The sequence below is a fragment of the Bacillus rossius genome, chromosome 8, assembly GCF_032445375.1.
Source record: "Bacillus rossius redtenbacheri isolate Brsri chromosome 8, Brsri_v3, whole genome shotgun sequence".
Taxonomy (NCBI): Eukaryota; Metazoa; Arthropoda; class Insecta; order Phasmatodea; family Bacillidae; genus Bacillus; species Bacillus rossius.
In genome coordinates, this window is record NC_086336.1 from 42,327,699 (window position 1) to 42,343,413 (window position 15,715).

Sequence of the window (15,715 nt, forward strand, 5' to 3'; positions counted from 1 at the left end):
GTGAGAGTTCGTCGTCACTCGGAGCGAAACCTTTTGGGAAGGGTTGTAAAGGGGGGGGGGAGAGACATTGATTGTAAAAAAAAAGGCCAGGTTGGTTCCAGAACAAACTCCGTAAATGAGTCCCGTGGAACGCAGAGAGACGCCACGGACTGGCAAAAAAAAAAAGAAAGATAAAAACAAAGTAAGAAGAAGGATGCACTCGGATGACTTTCCGTTTTGGATACTTTGTCCTTGCACCTCCGTTCAGATGAGAGCGAGAAGAACAGCCGGTAAACACTTGCGAGCTGTGGTTGTTGTCGAAGATGCCGCGGGATTACGGCGAAACTTGGCTGAGTCGAGTGTGGTGCTGAGAAACACCAAACACTGGAGACTGTTAACACGAGAGCCCAGAGCAGGAATGTCAGGAATGTAATCCATGGCAAGGCACCGTCCTTACAAAGTTTATCTCATAATGCTGTACGTCCTTTTGAAATTTAAAATCACAGTGTTCACACACCAAAAATAAATTTCCACATATAAAGCCAACTTCTTAAGTCTGTGTGTGTGCCTTTATTTTACATTTTCAATCCCACTATTCACATAAAATAAAACAAATACGGTAGCGTCAACCGTTAACCATTAAGAAAATGAGGAGTTATAAACACAAACAGCGTTGCGAGAATTCCCGTACCATCACTGCTGCGTCATATCTAACTCTCCCCTGCCGAAACCCCTTCCCGCCGTTACAACTGGCATATAGCATGCTCCGCTACGTTATTGTCCCCCCTCCCCTTGCCGTTACACCATTCGACCGCTAGCGCATGCGTTGGAGTGGTGTCGCCGCTGACGCACTCTCCACCTCTACCGGTTCCCCCGCCACGTACCTAACTATTACCCTCATGCGATAGGAGTTTCCGTTTTAACGCTAGAAAATTGTAGTCCCCTCAGCAAAGAAGTTTTACCTCAAAAACAGTTTGTAATTTTTTTTAAATATATAGGCCTACACTGTATTGACTATTTCTGTAAATTCAACTTCCTGTAATAAACATATCCAGCCGACAAAACCAACCCAATCGAACTCTGTCAAGTTGTTCAGAGTCTATTATTGTTTATATATTCTCGTTATACGACGCGACCTTTCATATCCTCTTAAGGGCCATTCCTTCAAGTTCATCAATGACAGATTTTTTCATTTGTCGTTTGGTTGCATAAAATAGTGATCACAACTACGAACACTTAACCTGACATTTAACCAGTATTAGATCATAGATAGGTAATATACGTAATACTATTAAACGAGCAATTTTCAGAAACGGCTCGAACGATTTGGATGAAAATTTGTAGCTTATAAACATTGTGATTTTCAAGTTTATTTCTATAGGTATCTTCAATAGAAAAACGCGATTTTAAACAAAACAAATTCTAAACTTTGCTTTATATCTCGTTAGCACTATGTTGTTGGATTTTAAATTAGCAAGTCAACCCAAGTTTAGTTTTTTAAGTTAGATACTCAAAAACGAATGGAACTACATGACATTAGAAATCTTTAAATTAGCTACTCAACTACAGATGGCATCGCATCAAACAGCAATACAATTTCATTGTGTTAAGCAATTATCAACATGTCGAGTTAACCAATTGTTTCTTTGGTCAATACTATTAAACGCGCAATTATTGTATTTATAAATTTATACATTGGCATCTTGGAAACGGATTTGAATGAAAATTTATAATTTAGTCAACGTTTTTCTTCCCAAGTTTAACCAAACATGTGTCTTCCCTGAATAACCACGATTTTACAAAAAAAAAAAAGAAAGATGTCTAGCGAAGCTAGGTCGCCCAGGTACTCGTGACATAATTTGGGGAGGTATGTCAAATGCAAGCGAGAGACACCGTGATGATTTTTGCATGCACAGCCTTTAACGGCGAGCTTCGTACAGCTTTGAGGAAGGGTTCCTGCGAGCGTGAAATTGGCGGGAACAGCCCGCGGGGCTTAAGAGCTCCCGGCGTTACGCCCCTACCAAGGCGGGTCGCAGCGCGCTGATTTATTATGCGAGAACACCCACACCTGCTGGTGCGAAGCGAAGGTGGTTTTGCACTCACCGTTAGACATAATGTACCGACTTCGCGTCGTTTCGGAATATCACCAACACTATCTTTATGTACGTGAGTCATCATTTAAAATAACTTGTGATGTTAGCGTAGTAAATTTCTTTACAGTATGAATTGTCTAAATTTATCCGATTAAGAATTTTTGCCGCATAAGTCGGGCAAAAGAAATGCCATCTGATTCCCCCCTATGTTTAAGTGTTATTAACACACAGAGGTGATTGTATGGTTTCAATAACTGTTATACCTCAGGAACAGTAGAACAAATTATTCGAAATTAATTTCTTTAGCCCACTGCTGGTTTGTAAAAATCTACAGGCAACGCTTTATAATAGGTATCACAAAACTCATATAGCCTGAATCTTATTCGGTTTGGCATGGGAATATATACTATAATATTCAATATATTATTTCTTGGCACACACACACATTAGGAAAGTTGTAATTAATTACACGGATACGGGAAATATTCAATCGTTTGGTAATTTTACCTACAAAGTTCAAGGAGCTAACCTATAGTTACACGCTGGGTTTGGTTAGCAAAAATAACAAAAAAATACAATATAATCATCTGGATCGTAACTAATTTTATGTGCCGTCTGTCGGTAGAGAGAGAAACTTCCCTAGTCCACTGAACATGGTATGTATGACAGCTTACAGAAGTTCTGCATTAATACAAAAATTCTTTTTTGTAATACCACTGTTACTTTACTTATAAACGTACAGAAGACGCAGGTTCTTGACGTGATACTTCAGTGGGCGCGATGAGGGTAAAATTTCAAGGCCGAATTTTAATGCAACGTTTTCGTGAAACATTGCTGTGAAACTTTTCTGACGCGATGTAAAGAGAACACTATTCTTTATACGTTGCCGGACTTGTTTTCATTCTCCTCTTTGTGCGATGATTCATCCCCCACAAAAAAAAAAAAAAAAAAAAAAAGAGATGGATGAACGAAAAAAAAAAAACCCCCCGCCAGAGAGTGTGTGCATGCGCTTGTTTTAGGAAATAGATATAGGTATCCTATACAGTCAGCTGTGAGTGCCTTGAATTTTATATTTGCTACCAGCGCGCTCGCTTTCCATCTTGTTCAACCAGCAGCGTAGAGAGCGCTGTTGAGACAGTCCCTGCATTTCCCGCATATATAGCGCTACCTGTTATGAATTTCACATTTCGTTCGGAGACTTGGCATGCTACAAATGGCAGAATTGTTTGAAGAAACAGTAACACGCACAGTTTTTCTTTATGGTGTGTGTATTTGAACAATGAGTAATATTTATTGTTAATTAATCATTATTGATTGATAAATAATTATTGATATTCTAAGCAGTTGTTTAGAAGTAAGTAATATTTTTGTTGATTCATGTTCATTTAGAAAATTGTCTTCTTTCACTCTTTTTCTCTCTCTCCGTGATTGCCGTTTTAACCCTTACGGAATACTTACGAGTCGAGGTTTAATATGCCAAATTAGTTTTATTTGTATCACGTGTACTGAGTTACACGCCCTCTTTTTTATATTTTTGTAACTTTTCAATAATTTGTACTTTTACAAAAGTTACTTACGTTCCAATAACAATTTGTTTTACAGTTGAACGGTTTCGGTACCTAAATCATATAAATCAGAGATCAAAATGATGGGACTGAGATCCAAACCAGAGTCCACTGGTAAGCAAGTCCAGTGTATGACACTGTGTCACCTCGCTCCAAACATTTTTGAGAAAGAAACAAGGAATCCCTAACAGCCTTTAAGTGCTCAGTTTTTTTATAGGGATGGATGCAACAATGATATCTTAAGTATCGATCCTAAAATTTTTATGATTTTCAAGAGTGTAATAATCTATTGCATATCCCTTGGATGGGTTAGTATAACGTAGGGAAATTTCAAGATTCGGCAGTGCGAAAATAAAACCATTCACACACACACTTTGGCTGTAACGAGGGATTTAAAATTTGACTTCTTTTATAGAAAAAACAAAATTAAATAAAAAAAACCTTGAATACGTCTATATGTGTTCCTATAAACGCTCCATGGGCACCAAGAACACGACAGAAGACATATTGAAGGTCTCTATGATTTGTCGACGTATCTCTTCATCCGATGCCTCGCTTATCACTTATTATCGACCGCACAGCGATTATGCGCGCTCCAATAGGATTCACGCATACGGTACCGCCCACGTTCAAATAACTGTGAAGTACCCGCAGCAGAAAAGGAACTGAACTCATCGTTATTTCATCAGATTTGGAAAACCATCTGCTTATCTCATCTGAAAACGAAATAAAATTTCTTGCAGAGGTGTATTTTGAACTGGTGCCAGGTAAGTGATCTCACTGATGTAAATATAGTACTGGCAAAAATCAGCCTGATGATTTGAGAACAAGGTTGCAGTAGTATTGAAATTTATATATAATTAACTGTCGATGTCATTAATGAAAGCCGTCGGTACTCAAATCATGACTGCAAGCGTTCGCCAGCGGGACTTAACCACAGCCGTGACCTTGAACCGAGCCCTTAAAAGACGCACTGAGCTTCAGTATAACATACGTGACTTAAACAAATGGCTCCAAGATATCCGAGTGGTGTATGTTTACAAAAAGCGTTGTAAGAATATGTTGAGGTCGAAATAGTAGTTCTGTTTACGTATTTAATTTTGTGTTAGACTTAAATTATGTGTACAGAATCTTGAAAGCACCATATATGTCTGCATTGAACTTTTATCGCACTTATGCCATACCATGTAGAGGAGACAGTTCAAAGACTTATTGTTGCATTACGGACGACGAGAATTCTACGCGACAGTTAAGAGCGTTGGGCTTAGAGGCGATACTGCACCGGATGCATGCACCAGCCAGATTCGCACTTATCATTCCACTTCATTGACACATTTACACCTTTAGGTGGACAGCTTAAGGCCTGATCTCGAACGACATGATGAGTTTTTAATTTTTACTATTATCATGTTGAGGGTTAAAACTGAAATTTTTAACTCGATAGCTTCCTTGTATTTGTTGTTCTGTCAGTTAAATATTTAACAGATGTTCACTAAGTGAAATATAATAAAGATCGCAGGCTTTCACGGCCATTGTCTGCATTTTCTTGGCTTCTGGGTGTAGGCCGTGTCAGGTCTGACACGCAGAAGCCAAGACAATGAAGTGTAATATAATGGAAAATAGTTTTGGCAAAACAACTGCAAGTGCAAGAAATATCACTTAAAAGAAGTAACGAAAAAAAAAAATTCAACATGCCGTGAGAGGCCTAAACAAAAACACAAACATGTTGAGTTAGAACTGGCACTAACTTATATACAACGTGCGTATTTTGAATAACACTGAAAAAAAAGGTGTGATAAATTAATGTAATCGAATTTTTCATTTGAGGTTTTTCATTAGTTAAAGGTGTGATGATAAATTAATGTAATCGGAGTTTTCATTTTAGGTGTTTCATTAGTTCACAATAGTTCACAAGAGTGTGCGCAACTACTCCTATGAAATATATCTATTAAAGTTTATTCTTTTAAATATATAAATATTTAATCAGTGAGCTTGAATCCCAACCAACGGCGAAAAAAAAAAAAAAGCCATGTGGTCGCTAGAGAACGATAGTAATTTTTTTTATCAACCGCGCGTTATTTACATGGCTTTGATGGCGTGTCGAGGCCTTGTCTGCAGCTACTGAGCTTTTATTTTTATTAAAAAAAAACTAACTAAATCCGTGGAGATACAAATCAAGCGTAGATATTTTTTTTTAGTAGCGACTGGTTTATCAGCCCTCTCTCTGGCGTCATCTGGCTTCGGGATCCATCAGTCAGATGGATGGCTCGAGGAGTGGGTGTTTTTTTTTGGCGAAGGGGGGAGCTTGTCGCTACGTCAATCAATCAACCAACCAGAACGAAGAGTTGGGGCTGGGACCATCTCCCCCCCCCCCCAACCCCTCGGGGGTCAAATGCGGACAGCCATCACACTATCGCGGACAGCACAAACCTGTCATGCATGCAGAGCGCCTGGGGCAGGCAGCACAACACCGACTGCTCCATCTGGGAGTCGAACCCATTCTTTTATTTTCTCCCAGGCTGTGATATCGACACCTCGACCACATTACCACCTGTTTTTTTTTCCATCTGAAACACAATCCAAAGTTTCTTAAGGGGCCCGCCTCGTCAGGGGTGTATGTGTGTTAGTGAGGCGGGATGATAAGCGCGACGCTCGATGGTATTTCTAGCGCGGTATCGCCTATAAGCTCAAGGCTCTGAACTGGCGCGCAGTCTTCTCGTCGTCAATTGATAACTGTGAAATTTGTGCGGTGACCGTATTTTTATATTACGGGGAAATGAAGATAAAGGTGTAATGCAAGTCCCTTAAGTGCTTTCAAGAATCTGTACCACTTGTTTTACACCTAAAAATTACTCTGAAAACATGCGTTTCAGCCATTTTAACTCTTCTAGAAATACAGTTTAAAAACATGATCCAAAATTAAAAGTACTTTTCGGGCCTCAGCGAACTCTTAAATGCTTTTCGTAAGCAGACCCCACTCGGATATCTTGAGTAGTTTTGAAATCGCGTTGTTTTTCCTGAAGCTCTGCACACCGCGTGTGTGCCCGGGTAGGCGGGGGCCTTAAGGGGTCTCAGCCTGGTCAGGGGTGTATCTGTGTTAGTGGAGGAGGGATGATGGTGCTTCTAGCGCGGTGTCGCTTCTGAACTGGCGCGCTGTCCCCTCGGTCGAGCATAGGACAACTTTCATGTTTGAGCGGTGACCATAACGTTGCATTGCCGGTGAAATAAAGATAACGCTGTAATGCAGGTCCCTTGAGTGCTTTCAAGAATCTTTATCGGATGTTTCATGCCTAAATAGTGTTCTGATAACACGCGTTTTAACCATTTCCACTATTCAAAACAAAATATGCAAAAACGTAATACGGAAACATAACTACTCATCCACCCTCAATGTAATCTTCACTGCTTTTTGTTAACGGATATAATTTGAGCAGTATTCAAATCACGTGGTTTTCTTCCGCTGTATAACGTATGTGTGTGTGCCCAGGTAGGCGGCACCCTTAACATCCTTTATTTATATGTATAAATAAATAAATGTTCGTTCAAAATCTGAAAACTCAGAAAGTTTTTCACTGATTGCTTTGCGATTTTGACACAACGTTGCATTAGAATACGCGCGTGTTTTTATATACCTATATCACACCTGTGACGGGTAAAAAGATAGATACAAATATAGATAGGTAAAAATATGTACAAATGAATGTTTGTGTGTCCCTCTTATGTTTTGTAAAGATAAATGTATAGATAGTAGACATTAGCATTACTTTTAAACCTCAAAAAATTGTTTCTTTATTACATTTGGTGCTCCTTATCCATACTGCAAATACATGTTAAAAATTCAACTTTGCCAGTTAATTATTCAAAAAATATGCACTATGTATATATACTTTTTTATTTTTTTGAAGTTCGGCCACTCAACAAGTCTACATGTTGAACCATGTTAAACGTAAAAAATAAGAATGAAATAATGACCTGGAGCGTGACGTACGCCCTCAAAAAGAACACACTTCCCTGCCTTCATGCCTTCGAACGTTGTGCAACGTAATCTCCCACACCTTTGACATTACCGTCCGACGAGAACGACTTTCGAATGATGGTCCTGGTGCTCTCTTGCGCCAGGCGGCGAAGACGACAGTCCGCGCGCCTCCGTGCCTTGCTGTCTGGGAGAGGGATGTTCCCCTTCGAGGGTGTGTGCAATCGTCTCCGTGCCTAAGGCTGTTTTCGCCGACGCGCCGAGATGTCCACACCGCGAACCGAGGGCTGTTTTCGGAGATTCTCGACAGGAAGTTAACTGCCGCGGTCAAATACTCTCACCAGTGGCGTAGCCAGGATTTGTGTATGGGGGGGTGTTAAGAAGCATGGCCCCCCTCCCCCGTATTAAAGCGGGGGGTCCGGGGTTCCTCCCCCGGGAAAATTTGGAATTTAAGGTGTAAAATAGTGCTTTTTTTTTTAGCAGTTTTCGGTACTTAAATTTAAATATTGTAATGGTAAAATTTTTTTATTAATTTTAATATGAAATTTGTTTGAGTGATGAATAAGAAATTAATTAAATATTTGTAGCTAAGGGGGGGGGGGTTGAACCCCTAACCCCCCCCCTCCCCCCTGGCTACGCCCCTGACTCTCACACGCGCGCGATCAAAGTGACCCGCACGACGTGACGTACTATTTTACAGGGCCGCGTATTATTTTCACAGAACAAAACAAAAACAATTCTGATCGCTGCATAAGCTGAAAAGTAGCATCTGCCACGTGGGAACAACTTTAAAAGGACCGCAGTTCATGGAAAGTGGCTATTATGTAACGACAGTAATTCTAATTCATACTAATCAATAGAGACCGGAAAAATTCGCGGATTCATTTCGCGATGGGCTAAAATACAAATCGTTATACCTCAGTGCTGCCTCTTCTATTAGTTCACAACTCACCTGGATGACTCTGGGCCAATGAGAAACACCCAACCAAAGCTTTATCGAATCACAGGCTGCTACGCTGGAACGTCTCACAAAACACAGCAGCCAATGAGTGGGTGGCATTTGACCGAGTGTACGTAGAACTATGGAGTTCATCCTAGAGGTCATTGAACCCGCGAATTTTTCCGGTCCCTACTAATCAACCATCATCAGTAAAAAAATCTGATCACTAATTAGTAGGGATAGGAAAAATTCGCGGGTTAAATGACCTGCAGGATGAACTCCATAGTTCTACGTACACTCGGTCAAATGCCACCCACCCATTAGCTGCCGTCTTGTGAGACGTCCCAACGTAGCAGCTTGTGATTCGATAAAGCTTTGGTCGGGCGTTTCTAATTGGCCCAGAGTCAATCCAGGTGCGAGCCAATAGCAGAGGCAGCACTGAGGTGTAACTATTTGTATTTTAGCCTATCGCGAAATGAACCCGCGATTTTTTCCTATCCCTACTAATTAGAGTACAATAAGTTACGCCCGCGCTAGCGAGTGTTCCCTTGTAAATGGTGGTCGATTGCAAGAGAAGACATTGCCCCCCCCCCCTTTTTTTATCGGCCGGGCCATTCAGGACGCGTTTGATTCCGCACTGAATCGACGTGATTCGCGAGCCCGTAGTAAGCATGTACGTACCGGTTCGCGAAAAACACAGAGCTCGCAACGATGTTTCACCACGCAGCTGGTCTCTAAATATTCATTAATTTTTTTTTGCGCGTTAAAAAAAAATGCACGCCTCCACTGATGGCATCTGCCAGAGCCTTCACGGAACTCTCACGTCGGCGGTTCTGACTTACATTTCCACCCGAGTGTTTCCCCACGAGGACGTATGTGTGTGTGTGTGTGTGTGTGTGTGTGGAGGAGAGCAAACGTTGCCCGCCCGCCGTCGCTTGCGCGGCTTGAAGGCTAATTGAGCCCGGACGAAAGACGGGTTGCTAATTGGCGGGTTGCGGAGCCTTCGTGACGTCACTCTGTGCTCGCGCGCCGTGCCAGGCAGAGGCTGGTCAGAGAGCACATATCCTCCTGCCCCCGGGGACATGTGGCCTGCTTGACACCCATCGCTAGAGACCCGTAAAATTCGCGATTTCATAATCCCCAAAGGATAGACTCCATGATCCTCTACTCACTCGTGCAAATTACATCTGCTGATTGGTTACCGACTCGTTAACACCTGTTGACCGGAATGATCGTGATTCGCCAATTCTTCTGCTAAAAGATTTTTCATTGGCCCGGAGTCCTACAGATAAACTGTGGACCAATCACTGAAGCAAAATAATGTCAAAAAAGTATTTGGACTCTATCCTATCGCGAAATGAATCCGCGAATTGTACAGGTCTCTACCCATCGCGCGCACACTTCCCCCACGTCTACGAGACCGTTTGCTAATCGCCGCGGAGTGTCTTAAGATACCATCACTTGCTTTCAGTCGTTTCATGATCTTACTATTCATTTCATGTCATTATAATAAATCTGTACCTCGGAGGCTTACGGCACTATTTACACTTTCGGGAAAAATATGAACTTTTTATAGTGACATGCAACACTAAGATACACGATATGTCAAAAATTCACACAGTTAGCAAATAAGTGAGGCATTACTAAACATTATTTGAACAGCTTCTCTTGAAAATGTATGTTTTTTTTTGACATAGCGTCTTATGCCTCCTAGGCACAGAAATATTAATACTTTCAACAACAGTAGGTTACAGATGAGGAGCTTTTTTTTTTTTTTTTTTAAAGAAATAAACTGATCGCTCATTAGAGTGCGATTGTTTCCTTGTGATGGGCGGCCGTCTTCAAGAGAAGCCATTACCCTGTTTTGCTTCCGCACTGGAGGGCTGTGATCTGTGTGCTGACATTGGGCATGAACCTGAAATGAACACAGCCAAACACGAAACCCAGACAACGCTACAAAGATTAATTTAACGCACAGCTGGACTGGAATTGGCCCTAGGTAAAGATCTGTGATTGGTTTAGCAAATTTCTGGACACTGACCGAAGAGTAAGTAGTCTTCTTCGATTTAATATTATACCTACTTGATTTTATCGTCCATATGTAGGCACCATAATTTTTAACACAACTAGGGAGTAATGTTCAAGAATGAATAGATGTTACAATTATTATTCTGGTAAAACTATTTGACGGTAATAATATTCGATTATAAACATATAAATAACGAAAAAAAAACAATTTTCTTAATTGATTAGGGAAGAATCAAATGACGCGAATACTAGAGATGGTCACGCGGAACTTTGAAATTGTTAGAAACTTAAGTATGACGATACTTCCAAATATCTTACTCAACGTTTTCGACTTGAATTAAAAAATAACCAAAATGACATTACATTGCCGTGTACGTTTTTTTTATTTAGCTCTATGCGAACATTGAGTGAGCTTATTAGATTAAAAATTTCAAGAGTTGCAAGTACGACTTACACCCTGAAATTAAAAAAAAGTATATATATTTATAACAATTGGTTCAATTGAAAAACATATGTTTAAACACAAGATATTGAATAGGAATTCTAAGCAAATTCTAGGAAACACCTATTTGGCGTCCTCACTTCAAACAAAAAAATTTCAGATTAGAAAATAAATTGGTGTTTGTTATTCACGCAGCATACGCACGGGGTGAAAAAAAAATTTAATTAGTTCGTTTCTTTTGAGATCTGTCTCAAAGGAAAAGAGACAATGAGATTGAAATCCCAGAAGGATTATTACGAACCCTCATTACCCGAGCTCGTCACAGATTGAACAAATTGAAATTAGCTCGAAAAATCTATGCCTTGCGTTGGAAAAAGCACGACAAAGAAAGTCGGGTGATTGTATTCCGACGCGGATGCAGAGATGTCCATTCTCAGCAGAACACACAAGCCCTGTCAGAGTCAGCACCTTGACAGGTAGGAAATGACGTTCTTTTCCAAGTTGAAACGAGTGCAGAAAGACTGCAATAGCCCCTCTCCCGCCCGTTTGAGAAAGGAATAATAGGACCATCCTTCATCAGAACAGTTCATTTCTTTCTTGTCATACGCAGGATGCGGTGGAACAAAGTCATATTCCAGGACAGAGTTGAAGTTTAATGTGATAGCACATCTTCATGTTGTTTTTATTCATCGTTGAGAGGTTTAATCCCAACGACGCAATTCTTTTTGTCTTAAAAAAGGGGGAGAGAGGGAGGGATGGACACTGTTGGACCCCATATTGGTTTCAACAGTTTTCATGCCATATATTTTTTGTGTCGTTTGAAAATTTGACTTCGTTAATAAATTAAGGGATTTCCAAACATTGTGTCTGTTTTAGTTGCAGACATTTCCCAAAAATTAATTCCAAACTGAAACGCAAATAACTTTATAAGGTAACTTGTCTGACTCATTGAGTCACTGTTAACTTTAGGCACTCCACTTAACTTCATAATATGCTTTAAGGAAGAAAATTTTGGAAATTAATAAACCGAAAATGGGTATGGCTTAAAGAGACTGTTGGAAATAAGACAGCGTTTTTCAGTGACACCTCTCTCCACATTAAGAAATTAAGGTTCATGCTGCGAACCACTCATGCCAACCTTGAGAAGAACTTCAAATCAGTCGTATGTATAATTTTTTTCAACTAACTTATCTGTGATGGACCTGCAGCTGAAGTTTGTCGATCAAAATTCCTGTACAGAAAAAAAAATCCGTGTTTTTACAAAAGATTCCTTTGGAAACCAGTTGCAAAGATATAGTTTGTAACATTGCAAGACATATATTCTTACCTTTTTACAACACATGGCTATGGTTATTTTTGCATTTAAAAAATCTGTTTTTCGAGATAATACTGAGTATTTATTAAGAAAATCAGTGCATAATTTTATATTTCAATTGACCTTTAAATTTTTAAACCATGAAAAAGATAATAGAATTTTCAATAAATTAAATTAAAATTTGTTTTATTATGCTTATTAATGTGCGCGGTTAATACTGAAAAGCTATTCTGGGAACTTGAACTGTTGGAGGTACTGGGATAACACAAAGCATAAATGCCCGGGAAAGAATCTGAACCCAGTATTACTGCGAACACTATTTTTTTTTACGATACAGTTGTTTTTAATTTAAATGTAAATATTTACGAAGACCTACAATTTTACATGAATATTTATGTTCCATTCACAAAAAAAGAATTACGCTGTGGCCCACCCTCCTATCTCAAGAAGGCAATACTTCTAAGGGCACGGTGGGCTCTCAGTCGCTGCAATACGGTATCGGTGCTCACGAATGGAGTCATCCCGGGTCAGGGGTCAGGGGTCAGGGGTCGATCCAAGGACCATAGTCACGTACTCACCGAGGGAACGTCAGAGAATCTCTCACGGAGTTGGGATCTCACGTTCGTTAAGGTGAGTTCTCACACGCCATGGTTTTTTTTTTTTTTTTTCATTTCCTCTTCATTACCATTAGTTAGGGGCTGTATCCACAATACATCTGTTGTTGAATTTGAAGTTCTGTCACGAATATTTTCCACATATATTCGTTAAGGTTATACAACATGCAAGCGAGAACAACTTAAAACACTTGAGCGAATTTGACAAAAAATGATGTCACACTTGCGAACTGCCTATTGAAAATATTTGTGACAGGAAATAAATGCAAGCAAGTTATAGTGTTAAAGTTACAGAAATAGGCCTTAACTAATAATAGTAACGAAAAAAATAATTGTGAGCAAGTCGTTCAGTTTTCGCTAGCGGTGCGCAAACATATAACCTCGGTAACGAGCACATTCATGAGTTATCATGTAGAAAATACACTTATAATACGAAACTCAGACACAAAAATTAACGTAGAATTCTTTAAAATAATGCCGAGCGAGAAATATATAAGAAAACTGTGTTTTCAACTTCATTTCTGGACGCGAATCACACATAATTTCCGCACCCGCCGCTAGAATTAGTTGCCGGAGCAGCTACGTTGACTTTCGACTTATTCGATTTTGCAAAGCGAAAGGTTAAAATATGTAATGAAACGGTTTTGATAAACGCGAAAGTGGCTTGAAAAAAATTAGCTAAACCCTGGCTTTGTAACTGATTTCCGACGATGAGTTTTATTAAAATACTGCCCATCTTGTTAAAATTAATTAAACAGTTAACACTGTAAAATTTCCCTGTGACATCGTGAACTTTGGTTCTAGACTTCCGCCACAGATGACAGCACCGTGGTTAGACATTTACGTTCCAAGCCGATTTTAGAGACCTGCAAAATTCGCGGATTCAATGACCTCCAGGATAGACTCTACTACACTCTACACACTCGGGCAAATGCCACCTGTTCATTGGCTGCTGACTTGTGAGTCGTCTCGACTGAGTGTCTGTGATTCGACACTTCTTTGAGCGAGGGTCTCTAATTGGCCCTCATTACTCCAAATTAACAGTGAACCAATTGCAGAAGCTGAGCTAAGGTATAATTATTTGAATTGTAGCATATCACGAAATGAATCCGCGAATTTGGCAGGTCTCTACGCGATTTACGATCCGTTCGACCAAATGACTCCCACCAAAATGCCGCATACAGAGGGCTGAGATGTTTCACACGTCAGAAACTCAACATGGCGTGCGGAAGCACCCACGAGTTAAGTGGCGGCGGGGAGGGAGGAGGCAGGGAAATGGCGGTCAAGGCCGTCGCAAAAAAAAAGTCCAGTTGCGTAACGAGAGAGTTATAAAAAATAATAGTGGAATGGGGGGAAGCCATTCAACGAGGGAGTTTGAAATACTGACGGAACGCAAGTACCTTCCTCTCGTTACCAGCGGCGAGCCGCCAGTAGCGCTGAAGAACAATGGACACGCCTCAGCTGTTAGCCCAGCGTTCCCGCTGTTCCCCGCAACAAGGCTACCTAATAACACACAGCCCACTTGCGAGATAGCGCAACACCCGCGCAGTGACAGCTGAGAAACTTTCAGCTGCCCGTCAGAAGAAGGCTTCGTCATTGCGCACTCGCTGATGCGATGGCCACCTGCCAGGCCCGACAATTGACGCACGCACACAACAATTTCAGAAAAAATATTACACTGAAAATACTTTCAAAATGTTTTCAAAAATGTCTCGTTGCGAACAGAATTTTTAAAACATTACAATCATACTGTAATTTTGTTTGTTATTGGAATTGAAATAATCGTGTAAATTTGCAAATAAAAAACTGTATCACTACATAAACAACTTAAAAAAACCGACTTAAAAATACACAAAATTAACATAAGTTCACTAAAAAAAATGTTTTATACACTCAAAAAATACTTATTTAATTTCGTTTCTTGTCATTCGGAACTTTTTCTTTAGTATGTAATTATTAATTGTTTTATAATTTTTTGAAGTCAGTGCTAAGTAAAAAAAACGAGTGCATGTTACTCTATACACGTGATAGAAGTGAACCTTCCCTGGCATTTAAACCTCAAATAATTAAATAATTGTTTATACTAGTGCAATCTTCATATATCTTTGGCCAAACACCTATTCTATGCCCTGTTTGCGTTAGAAACGTTTGACAATAATGTTTCACGAAAATGTTGCATTAAATATCGGCATTGGAATTTTAATCTCATCGTGCCCACAGAAGTTTAATTTAAAATTTTCACTATAATTGTTATTGATAGTAATTAAATTTCAACAAATGTTTAAAATCAGCTGTAATGCCAGTTAGGAAACAACTGAGGCTAGGAGTGGTCGCAATGGTGGCCATGATTTCCAGACAGTGTCCGGTAATTAGCTCTGTAGTCATTGCTTTACGTCTTTATTCATGTTGGTTGTGTGTGTTTGCGATAAATAATTTATGCTATATATTAAAATATTATAGAAGTAAGCTATATGTATTTTTATGTTACTCTAGGCACGACTTAAAAATTATAAAACAATTAATAATTACATAATATACACTAAGTTCCTAAGTACAATAAATACCAAAAATCTAATTATTAATTTGGTGTATGAAACATTTATTTTTTATTTCTTGCAAACGTTCGTTACTTTTGTGTATTTTGAAGTCGGTTATTTTTGTAAAGTTACTAATTTTTTCAATTTTTATTTAATAAAGACACTTCTCAAATGAGGAAACGACGGCTAGTTGAAACTGAAGATGAAAGACGGAAACGCTTAAGAAAAA